Source organism: Mesoplodon densirostris, chromosome 4 (genome assembly GCF_025265405.1).
Source record: "Mesoplodon densirostris isolate mMesDen1 chromosome 4, mMesDen1 primary haplotype, whole genome shotgun sequence".
In the NCBI taxonomy this organism is placed as follows: domain Eukaryota; kingdom Metazoa; phylum Chordata; class Mammalia; order Artiodactyla; family Ziphiidae; genus Mesoplodon; species Mesoplodon densirostris.
The window spans coordinates 90,059,969-90,072,117 of record NC_082664.1 but is presented as its reverse complement, the minus strand read 5'-3'; the positions used below and the strand labels follow the sequence as shown (position 1 = coordinate 90,072,117).

Sequence of the window (12,149 nt, the reverse complement as noted above, 5' to 3'; positions counted from 1 at the left end):
TTTGCCTCTCTGGGCCCCTTCTGTTATTCCTGCCCTGCCTAACTGCCCAACGCCATTTGACAAGATGATTAGGAAAATTAAGTAATTTAATACAGAAAAAGAGTTTGAAAAACAGTAGATAAACTTGCAGTTGTAGACTACTATTGTACATTCTTATAGAAACTCAGGAAAATTAAAGATATTTTCAAGCTGACATCTGATTACAATCTCATCTCAGTATGACTGTGAAGTCTCTCTGACTCATCCTAGCTCACACTTTATCTCTGTTTTCATTTTCACCTTAGAAAATCGCCAGTTCTGGGGTCAAGCCCAGGTATAGTTATAGGCACAGAGCCTAGCATTCAGTCCAGGTGAAATGATGCCAGTGATCACATCTGTCTTCTCTTGCCCTTCCTCTTCCCTCTTTCTTTTTCCTCTAGAAGGTGCGAAAAATCCATGTTCATCTTCTAAATGCAGGCTACAGCACTCATCTCACTTTTCCAGCAGATCCAAGTTTCCTTTAAATGCAGGTACAATTGATAACACCCAACTGCGGAGAGGAAGAGAATTAATCCGGCTGATACCTCCCCTTGAGTAACTGCTGGCTCACAGGCTTGGGCTTCATTGTTTAAATGTTTTCTTTTTCTCTTATCATTTACAGTTTGATAAACTCTCAAAGTACAAATCAGGAAGAATGAAATGATTTACCCAGAGTCAACAGCTAGTTAGTGGCTAAGCCAAACCAATATCCTGGGATCCTCACTCCTGGTTCTGTTCTATTTCTGGGCTGTAGGGTGAAACATAAGAGGTGCTTCTGTCTCTGCAGCCTTTTACAGTTTTTCAAAAGATTTTCCTGTACTTTCGCTGCTCATCCTCATAATATTCCTGTAAGCAAGTCAACTACTAATCCTATTTTAGGTACAGAGAAAATTATATTCAAAGAAAACGAGCAATTTGTCTAAAGTCATACAGCTGGTTAGGGCAGAGTCAGGACTGGAGGCTAGCTATGGTCATTTCCATGGAAGCTTGGCCTTAGAGCTCTCCTAAAGTCTAGGGGTTGCTCCTGGAAAACCAGGTGGTCTGCCACAAACCCATCTGGGAAATAAGTAGGGTATAAATAATAAATGATTTTATCCTTCCTGCTTTGACCTCTCCTTGATTACTAGTACAAGCAAGGGGAACTAGAGAGCATATAGAAACTTCCAATTTTGGTCTTAATGAAGTAACTTACACTTAACTAACCCTCCTGCTGAGAACAACTAAAAAGGCTAGACAAATATATAAGTCAACAGGTGAAAGCACTGCAGAGCAATCAATGGAAGCAGGACTTGAAGGTTTTTGATTCTTGAGAGAAGGGAAGCATACCAGTTGAGTTCCACATTCATCCTAGCTCTTTTTCTAAAGGCATTTTATTTTTCAAATCACAATGCAGAGAAATAATGCTCAAGCAGTCTTTTTGAAGGAAAAAAATCATAAAAAGAAAAGAATAATGAAGAAGGAGCCTAAAAACCTGCAACCAAATTTCAAAGTCATTGGCCAACTCAAAAATTTAAGATGTTCAAAACAAGACACCAAGAAACTCAGTGAAAAACAGTATTTGGAGTGCTTAAAGATCTGAGCAGATGGACTTCCCTGGTGGCACAGTGGTTAAGAATCTGCCTGCCAATGCAGGGGACACGAGTTTGAGCCCTGGTCAGGGAAGATCCCACATGCCGTGGAGCAGCTAAGCCCATGTGCCACCACTACTGAGCCTGCGCTCTAGAGCCCACAAGCCACAACTACTGAGCCCACGTGCCACAACTACTGAAGCCTGTGAGCTTAGAGGCTGTGCTCCCCAACAAAGAGAAGCCAGCTCAATGAGAAGCCCGGGCACCGCAACGAAGAGTAGCCCCCGCTCACTGCAACTAGAGACAGCCCACATGCAGCAATGAAGACCAAACACAGCCAAAAATAAAAAATAAAATAAAATAAAAAGAACTAACTAAAATGGTTTAACGAACTGGATAAAACAGAAGACAGGGTGAGTGAACTCAAAGAGTGGTCAACAGAAAATATCTGAACAGCACAGAGAGAAAAATTTAGGGGAAAAAAGCAGAAAAAAACTTCTATCTTCCATTTAGGATGTAGAAAGCTGGAAAAGTCTTGCTCCCATCTTAATAACAACAATTTTAAAAATTCAGATAATCTGAAAATTTACAATTTTCTTTAACCCATCAGTGACCTGAGGTTGCAAGGCAACCAATTATCCCCAAATCTAAGGAAAGACAAGTTGACTAAAAAAAAAAAATACACAACCTAAAAGTTGAAAATTATGTTTTATTTGGTGGGCCTACTGAGGACTTAAATCCAGGATACATCCTCTCAGATAACTCTGAGGGACTGTTGCAAAGAGGTAAGGGAGGTGCCAGGATATAGAGGAGTTTTTGCAAAAAAACAAACATAAACAAAGAGGTAGTCAGAACATCAAAAGATTAGTGCTAATTAGAGAAAAACAGGCATTGCAAGTTAATGAATTTAGCCTTTTTCTGTGAATAGGAAGAGACAAGAGTCTGGGTTTATTGAAATTATTCCTTTGATATGAACCTTAACAATCTAGGGTCAGTAACCTGTTTTTTTCTACATCCTGAATTCCCTCCAGGTGAGCCATCAGGAGCAGCTGCAGTGGTTGATGGCTTGATGGCCTCAACATCCTTTATTTACTATAATAAAATGGCTGGTGACATTCTTTGTCCACAGCACCCCCTCTTGGACATAAATTTGACCAACAATTGGTAGGCATTTCATGACCAATTTTGCCCCACTACCCTAGGAAGGCTCATTGCTGGATCAGGTGAGGATTCTGTTGATAGGCCACTCAATGTGCTGGGGTTTTTTTTGGATTAGGCCCTGTTGATAATCTGAAATTCTCTGGCTCTCTTTTCTTACTAGTCTCTTATAATCCAGGAAGTATTTTCCCTTGTTGCTTCTTCCCATATCTAGAGTTGCTCTATTATAATTATTCTATGTAGAGATAAATATATGATCAACTGCCTCAAGATGTTTAGCCAGTATATTTCAGAAAAAAGTCATAACATTATAAACCATATTTATCAGTTCATTCAGCCCCAAGTAATTACTTCCTATTGATCTGGATGAAGTCATCATGTTTTTCATTAGAGTTTTGTAATTACCTACCTAGTTCAGTGGTATTGTAAGCAGATAGGAGAGAGGGTCCCCGGAGAAAGAGAACCAGGTATGGCTTTCCTGACATAAGAGAAGCCATTGTGGGCCTAAGTCAATTTGTGGTCTAAACCTGGCCACAGTGCTTGCCCTTAAACATGTCTCAGTAATTAATGATCTTAAGGGAAATGAGAGAATACAGGAACAAAGGAAAAACAGTCAAGAAACAATAGTTCAGGGATAAAATAGATCCTGGTCCCTTCTCAAGGGATGTACATAACAATCTGATACATATCTTTGAGTTCTGCAGGAACTAAGGACCCCACCCAGGTAGAGGATGGAATGATGATGTTGACCTTTTCTGACTTCAATCAACTGAAGCTTGGACTCTGTTGACCTTTGCCCCAGTTCTATGCTGAATTCTCCTCTGCTCAAGCCCCTTCATGAATATGCATACACCATCCAAGCCCCACCCAAGGCATGTACCCTTAGCTTAAAACTTCCCCAATTTTGCTGTTTGGGGAGACAGTGCTTTGGGAAAGATCCCTGGCGTTCTCTCAACTTGCTGCAAGTAATAAATCCTTCCTTCTCCCAGTCTTTGGCTTGGTTGTATCTTTTGGCTCAAGAGGCAAACACAGTTTTTTGAGTAACAGTATGATCTAAAAGTTATCAGAGGGACTTCCCTGGTGGCGCAGTGGTTAAGAATCCGCCTGCCAATGCAGGGGATACAGGTTCGAAGATCTCACATGCCGCGGAGCAACTAAGCCCGTGCGTCACAACTACTGAGCCTACTAAGCCCGTGCGCCACAACTACTGAACCTGCGCACCACAACTACTGAAGCCCTCATGCTCCAGGGCCTGCGTGTCGCAACTACTGAGCCCATGTGCTGGAACAACTGAAGCCCACGCGTCTAGAGCCCCATGCTCCGCAACAAGAGAAGGCACCATGAGAAGCCTGCTCACTGCAATGAAGAGTAGCCCCCACTTGCTGCAACTAGAGAAAGCCCGCGTGCAGCAATGAAGACCCAACATAGCCAAAAAAAAAAAAAAATGTGCAGAAACTATTTTAGGTGGACACACCCAAAACATAATTATTCCTAGAGTGCACATGAAAATTCTTACCTCATTTATCTTTATTTTATAACTTATGAAAATATCATCATACCAAGTTAATTTTTTTCTTTTTTCTTTTCTTTTTTTTGCTGATAAACTCTGCAATAGAAATAACATGAACTTACTGACCTTCAGTATACCTAGGTACAATAAAAGTAAGACATGTCTATGTTGATTAAATCAACAAGCTTAAGCTAGCTTTAATACCAGATATTAATTTAATATTAATATTTCCTGGATTACATGAACCTGAAAGTTATTCTGGCCTGCTTCCTTTATATTTAGAAACATTTAACTTGTAAGCACTTACTTTTATGTCAGTTAGATAGAACTCTTTTATAAATTTAGTTTTGATAATATTTTCTGGAGGTAGAGACATCTCATATGTATAATGTACATACAGACATACAAACAGTCAAAACTAGAGATCTCATAGCTTCGCTTTAACACTTAGTTATGAATCAGGTATTACAATATAAACTTACTAGTTTGTAAGTAACAGTTGGAATAAGTTAAATTTGTTTACTCAGATGACTAAGGCTTTAACTATTTGTGGAAAAGACTTTTAAGATTTGTATTTGTCCTTGATAAACCATTAAGGAGGCTATGAATCAGATTTGGGCTGAGGGAGCCTTTCCAGTGGTTTGAGTTTAAAAAGCCCTTATTTCCCTTTTTTGTTCTCCCTTGGTTTCAGGTTCTACCTGATTGAGTGAATTAGGCTCAGTCTCAGTCACTGTGGACTGTATTTACATTTCTGATTTGTAGAGATTTGCAAGACAAAAACAGTTACTTTTAATTCTCAAAAAAACTGGTCTGCCACCTAAATGATATTAAAAGATTGACTTGCCCAGCTATATTTTCTTTAATTTGCCTTTTTGTATCAGTGAGATGATCTCCAACTAAACTGAAAATTAAGAGTTCTGGGAGGGCCTCCCTGGTGGCGCAAGTGGTTGAGAGTCCGCCTGCCGATGCAGGGGATACGGGTTCGTGCCCCGGTCTGGGAGGATCCCATATGCCGCGGAGCGGCTGAGCCTGCGCGTCCGGAGCCTGCGCGTCCGGAGCCTGTGCTCCGCAACGGGGGAGGCCACAACAGTGAGAGGCCCGCATACCGCAAAAAAAAAAAAAAAAAAAAAAAAAAAAAGAGTTCTGGGAATTCCCTGTTTAGAATCCCAGTCTATTCAACCGACTGCCAAATGTTTCTGAAGAGTTGTTTTATCAAGCCGGCTTTCTCTAACTTAACTGCAAACAAAATAAAGAGCTCCATCTTAGTCATTTTCAGGGTGAGATTTCCTTAATTCCCAATTAAGTAAGTACTTGTAAGTATAAGTTTTGTACATACATAAACCTGGTTGGGATGTTAGTTGGAGGCTGACAATCTGTCGCTCCTTTTTCTTTTGGTTTGAAAGCTTTGTTCCCCATTCCAAAGTTGGTCTGTTGAGAAAAAATCACCAGTGAAGATCCTGCTGTGGGCGAACGTACTGTTTGTGAGCTTAACTCCTCTAGGTTTCACTCCAGAGTCCTTTCAGCTTGCCATTTCAGTAAACAAAGGACGTTGAGGCCATCAAGACATCAGCCTCGGGCTTCCCTGGTGGCGCAGTGGTTGAGAGTCTGCCTGCCGATGCAGGGGACACGGGTTTGTGCCCCGGTCTGGGAAGATCCCACATGCCGCAGAGCGGCTGGGCCCGTGAGCCATGGCCGCTGAGTCTGCACATCCGGAGCCTGTGCTCCGCAACGGGAGAGGCCACAACAGTGAGAGGCCCGCGTACCGCAAAAAAAAAAAAAAAAAAAAAAAAAAAAAAAAAAGACAGCCTCTGCAGCCACCCCAGTGGTGCACCCTGAGGGGATTCAGGATGGGAAAGAACAGGATACTGACTCTAGATAGTTGACGTGCATATCAAAGGAATAATTTCAATAAGCCCAGACCCTTGCATCTTCCCATACATAGAAAAGCGCTATATTCAAAGTCTGGCTTTCTTTAATTAGCAGTAATCTTTTGATGTTCTGACTACCTGTTTTTTCTTTTTCAAAAACTCCTATACATCCTGACTCTTCCCTTATCTCTTCGGAGCAATCCCTCAAAGCTATCTGAGAAGCTGTATTATCCTGGGCTTATATCCTCAGTAAGTCTACCGAATAAACATAATTTTCAACTTTTGGGTTGTGCATTTTTTTTTCAGTCAACACATGCCACTACTTATATAAATAGTTTAAACATACCAAAAAATACAGAGATTGTCAGATAGGATTTTTAAAAAAAAAGCAAGACTCAACCATATGCTGTCTATAGGAACCCATTTTAAATATAAAAACACAGAATAAAAGTAAAAGGATGGGAAAAGACATATCATGTTAACATCAAAAAAAAAAAGGTTGGAGTGTCTATATTAATATTAGAAAGGTAGACTTCAGAACAAAGAATATTGCCAGAGATAAAGAGGAACATTACATTAATGGAAAGCAGTCAGTTCACCAAGACTATATCACAATCCTAAATGTGTATGTGAAACCACACAACTCAGATTGGGGCTTGAACACACTGTCTTTTAATTGAGGTCACACACCTGGTCTCAGGACTTAACGAAGCTCAGGTTCTTTATGTCTCATCACAGAAAGAATTCAGTGAGAGACAAAGTGGTAGGTAAGAAGTGGATTTATTTAGAGAGATACACATTCCATAGACAGAATACAGTCCCTCTCAAAAGGCAAGAATGGCTTTAGGAGGAACACACTCCACAGACAGAGTGTGGGTCATCTCAGAAGGCAAGAGGCCCCAAAATATGGGGTGGTTAGGTTTTACGGGCCGGGTAATTTCATAGGCAAATGAGTGGGAGGATTATTCCAACTATTTTGGGGAAGGGGCGGATATTTCCAGGAATTGAGCCACCACCCACTTTTCAGCCTTTTATGGTCAGCCTTGGAACTGTCATGGTGCTGGTGGGTATGTCATTTAGCATGTTAATATATTACAATGAGTGTATAATGAGGCTCAAGGTCCACTGGAAGTTGAATCTTCCACCATCTTGGACCTAGTTGGTTCTAACCAGTTTATGTCACATCTTCAACAGCTATGTCATTCTTTTAAAGGTTGTGCCCTGCCCCCTTCCCTCCTGTTTCATATGGACTAAACAATGTAGCTTCAAAGGATACAAGGCAAAAATGGATAAAACTGAAAGGAGAAATAGACAAGTACAAAACTATGGCTGGAGATTTAATACTCTTCTCTCAATAATTGATAGCATAAATAGAAAAAAATATGAGAAAACAGAAGATCTAAACAACATCATCAATTTACTTGACCTGACATATTTAAACATTTCACCTGACAAGTGCAGAATATACATTGACTTTAGGAGTATACAGAATATTCTCCAAGGCAGACCATATTCTAGGGGGAAAAAAAAAAACTTGGAATATTTAAAATAATTGAAATCATATAAAATATGTTCTAAGGCAATTAAGGAGTTAAACTAGGAATGTTTAACAAAAAGATACCTTGAAAGTCCCCAAATATTTGGAAATTAGATAAGATAGTTGTAAATAACCCATGACTCAAAGAAGAAGTCACAAGGAAAATTAGAAACATTTTAATTGATCAAAATTTTAAAATATCAAAATCCAGGACTTCCCTGGTGGGGCAGTGATTAAGACTCCGTGCTCCTGATGCAGGGGGCCTCGGTTCGATCCCTAGTCAGAGAACGAGATCCCACATTCATGCCACAACTAAGAGTTCACATGATGAAACTAAGGAATGCTCATGGCACAACTAAGGAGCCCACTTGCCGCAACTAAGACCCAGCACAACCAAATATATAAATAAATAATTTAAAAAACAAACAAATAAATAAATAAATAAAAATCTATGGGGGGGACTTCCCTGGCAGTCCAGTGATTAAGACTTCGCCTTCCAATGCAGGGGGTGCAGGTTTGATCCCTTGTCAGGGAGCTAGGATCCCACATGCCTCACAGCCAAAAAACCAAAACATAAAAGAGAAGCAATATTGTAACAAATTCAATAAACACTTTAAAAATAGTCCACATCAAAAAAAATATTAAATCAAAATCTATGGGATGCAACTGAAGCAGTACTTATATTAGAAAACAAACCCATAACAAGGTCTAAAATCAATTATCTAAAACATCACCTTAAGAAACTGGAAATAGAAGAGTAAATCAAACCCAACACAGACTGAAGGAAATAATTAAGAGCAGAAAACAAGGAAAGTGAGACCAGGAGAAAAAATATATAAAGAAGATCAATGAAATGAAAAGCTTGATTCTTTGAAAAGATCAATTAAATTGATAAGCATCTAGCTAGAATGGTGAAGGAAAAAAAGAGAAGAAACAAGTTACAAATATCAGGAGTAAGAGGGGACACCACTATAGTTCCTACATACATTAAAAAGATAATAAGGGAATAATAAAAACAACTCTATGCTCACAAATTCAAAAATTTAAATGAAATAAATTCCATGAGACTCAAAACTGCCAAAGCTCACTTCAGAAGAAATAGATTATCAGCATAGTCTTATATCTATTAAAGAATGTACACTTAAAAACCTTCCAACACAGAAAACTTAGGCCCAGATGTCTTCAAATATTAAAATTCTACCAAATATCTAAGTGAGAAATAAAATATTGCCTGCCATATCTGTAAACAAAGGAATGCACAGTCATCAGCGATTGCAGCCACCTCCAATGTTGAGCTGGTAAGCCCTGAGGGAACTCAGGATGAGAACATACAGGATACTGGCCCCAGATAGCTGAGGTGCATATCAAAGGAATGATTTCAGAGAGCCAGGACTCTTGCATATTCCCATAGAAAAGCACTAAATTCCTTAACTTGAGATATCTGGTTTTCTTTAATTAACAATAATCTATTGACTTCCGACTACCTGCCCTTTGTTGCAAAACTCCTACATATCCTAGCTCCCCCCTCACCCTCTGAGCAGTTTCTCAGAGTTAATTGAGATCCTCCCTCCTAGGCTTGAAGTCCTAAGAATGTCCATCGAATAAAACATAACTCTCAACTTTTAGGTTGTGCATTTTTTTTCAGAGGACATAAGGAAGAAATAATACCAGTTTTCATAAACTCTTCCAGACTGTAAAAGAGGAGGGAACACTGATGACTCATTTAGGAGGCCAGCAATACCCTGATACAAAAACCAGATGGTAACATAAAAAAAACCTACAGATCAACATTCCACATGAACCTAACATGAAAAAAATCCTCAACAAAACACTAGTAAATCAAATCCAGCAATACATAAAAAGAATAATGTATAATAACAAAGTGGAATTTATCCCAGGAATGAAAGGCTATTCAACATTTGAAAATCTATCTAATTTACCACATCAACAGACTAAAAATGAAAAGCCACATTATTACCCCTGTAGAGGCAGAAAAAGGATTTAACAAAGTTCTATATTTGTTTATAAAAACTTATAGCAGGGCCTCCCTGGTGGCGCAGTGGTTAAGAGTCCGCCTGCCGATGCAGGGGATACGGGTTCGTGCCCCGGTCTGGGAGGATCCCATATGCCGCGGAGCGGCTGGGCCCGTGAGCCATGGCCGTTGGGCCTGCGCATCCGGAGCCTGTGCTCCGCAACGGGAGAGGCCACAACAGTGAGAGGCCCACATACCGCAAAAAAAAGAAAAAAAAAAAAAAAAAAACTTATAGCAAACTAGGAATAGAGGCAACTTTTTCAATCTGATAAAGAAGGTAAACAAAAAACCCTACAACTAGCATCATTTTTGATCATAAAAAACAAAATAAACGTTTTCTCCCTAAGATCAGGAACAAGAATGTTCTCACCACTCCCATTTAACAAGGAGGTCTAGAGAGTACAATAAGACAAGAAAAGACCTAAAAGACATATGGATTGGAAAGAAGAAAGAAAATTATCTCTATTCACAGACAATATGCTTTTCTACATAGAAAATCTCAAAATATCTACAAACAAAACAAAAACAAGCAGAACTTATAAGCGAGTTTAATTAGGCTATACGATACAAGATCAATAAATAAAATCTACTGTATTTCTACATTCCAGCAATGAACAATTGGAAACTGAATTTTAAAAAGAGTACCATTTACAAGAGCACCAAAAAACATGAAATACTTAGGTTTATTTTATTTTATTTTACTTTATTTATTTATATTTTTATTGGAGTAAAATTGCTTTACAATGTTGTGTTAGTTTCTGCTGTACAATGAAGTGAATCAGCTATATGTATATCTATATCCCCTCCCTCGTGGACCTCCCTCCCACCCCCACCCCCATCCTGTAAGCTGAAAACTATAAAACCCTGGTGAACGAAATCAAAGAAAACAAATAATTGGAGACATATTCCATGTTCATGAATTAAAAGACTCAATACTGTTAAAATGTCAATTCTTCCCAAATAATTTAAATAAAAATTGACAAACTGATTTTAAAAGTTATATGGCGAGTCAAAGGAACTAGCATAGTCAACACAATTTTGAAAAAGAACAACAAGATGGGAAGATTCATAGTACTTGTTTTCAAGGTTGTTATGGACTGACTGTGTCCCTCCAAAATTCATATGTTGAAACCATAAGCTCCAATATGATGGTATTTGGAAATGGGGCCTTGGTGAAGTAGTTAGGGTTAGATTAGGTCATGAGAGTGCTGTCTTCATGATGGGATTAGTGGTCTTACAAAATGAGGAAAAAAGAGAAATATCTCTTTCTGTGTAAGCACAAAGGCCATGTGAGGGTGCAGTAAGAACATGGCTGATTGCACGCCAGGTAGAAAACTCTCACCAGGACCTGATCATGCTAGCATCCTGATCTCAAACTTCTAGCCTCCAGAACTATGAGAATATAAATTTCTTGTTTAAGCCACCCAGTCTATGGCATTTTGTTATGGCAGCCTGAGCAGATTAAGGCAAAGGCTTATTATAAATAGACAGTAATTAAGACAGTGTGGTATCAGAGAAAGCACTGACACATACTTCAATGGAATAAAGAGTCCAGAAATAGACCCACAAATATATGGTGAATTAATTTTCCACAATGTTGTAAAGGCAACGCAATGTAAAAAGGATAATGTTTTCAACAAATGGCACCAGGACAATTAGGTATCCATATGCAAAAAATAAAAATTAATGTGAATTCATAACTTGTGCCCTATTTTAAAAGCAACTCAAAATGGATCATAGACTGAAATCCAAAATCAGAAACTATAAAGCTTCTAGGAAAAAAAAAAATAAGAGCAAACCTTTGTGATCTTGGATTAGGCAAAAAATTTTTACATATAATGTCAAAAGCACAATCCATAAAAGAAAAATTAATAGGGTGGATTTCATCAAAATTAAGAACCTCTGTTCTTCAAAAGACACTATAAAGAGAATGAAAAGATACACCACAAATAGGTAGAAAACATTTGCAAATTACGTATCTGATAATGAACTTATATCCAGCATATATTTAAAAGTCTCAAAACTGAATATTAAGAAAAAAACAGGGCTTCCCTGGTGGCGCAGTGGTTGAGTCCGCCTGCCGATGCAGGGGACACGGGTTCGTGCCCCAGTCCGGGAAGATTCCACGTTCCGCGGAGCGGCTGGGCCTGTGAGCCATGGCCGCTGAGCCTGCGCGTCCGGAGCCTGTGCTCCGCAACGGGAGAGGCCACAACAGTGAGAGGCCTGCGTACCACAAAAAAAAAAAGAAAAAAAAAGAAAAAAACAACCAAACAACGTGATAAATGGGCAAAAGACTTAGATCTTTCACCAAAGAAAATATCAGATGGCAAAAAAGCATATGGAAAGATGCTATGTCATTAGTCATCAGGAAAAGGCAAATTAAAACCACAATGAGATACCACTATACACACATTAGAATGGCTAAAACCAAAAAAAAAAAAAAAAAAGAGGAGAGAGA

General features: G+C 38.9%; 1 protein-coding gene across 1 annotated transcript in view; it reads right to left on the bottom strand.

The window, feature by feature from the left end:
• SLC28A2 (solute carrier family 28 member 2) overlaps positions 1-351 on the bottom strand; it is a 42,303-nt gene extending 41,952 nt beyond the window's left edge. The window contains exon 1 of the mRNA XM_060098350.1: positions 280-351. The gene's annotated coding sequence lies outside the window, so the exon portion shown is untranslated. The remainder of the gene's footprint in view (positions 1-279) is intronic.
• Between the last annotated feature and the right edge of the window lie 11,798 nt (positions 352-12,149).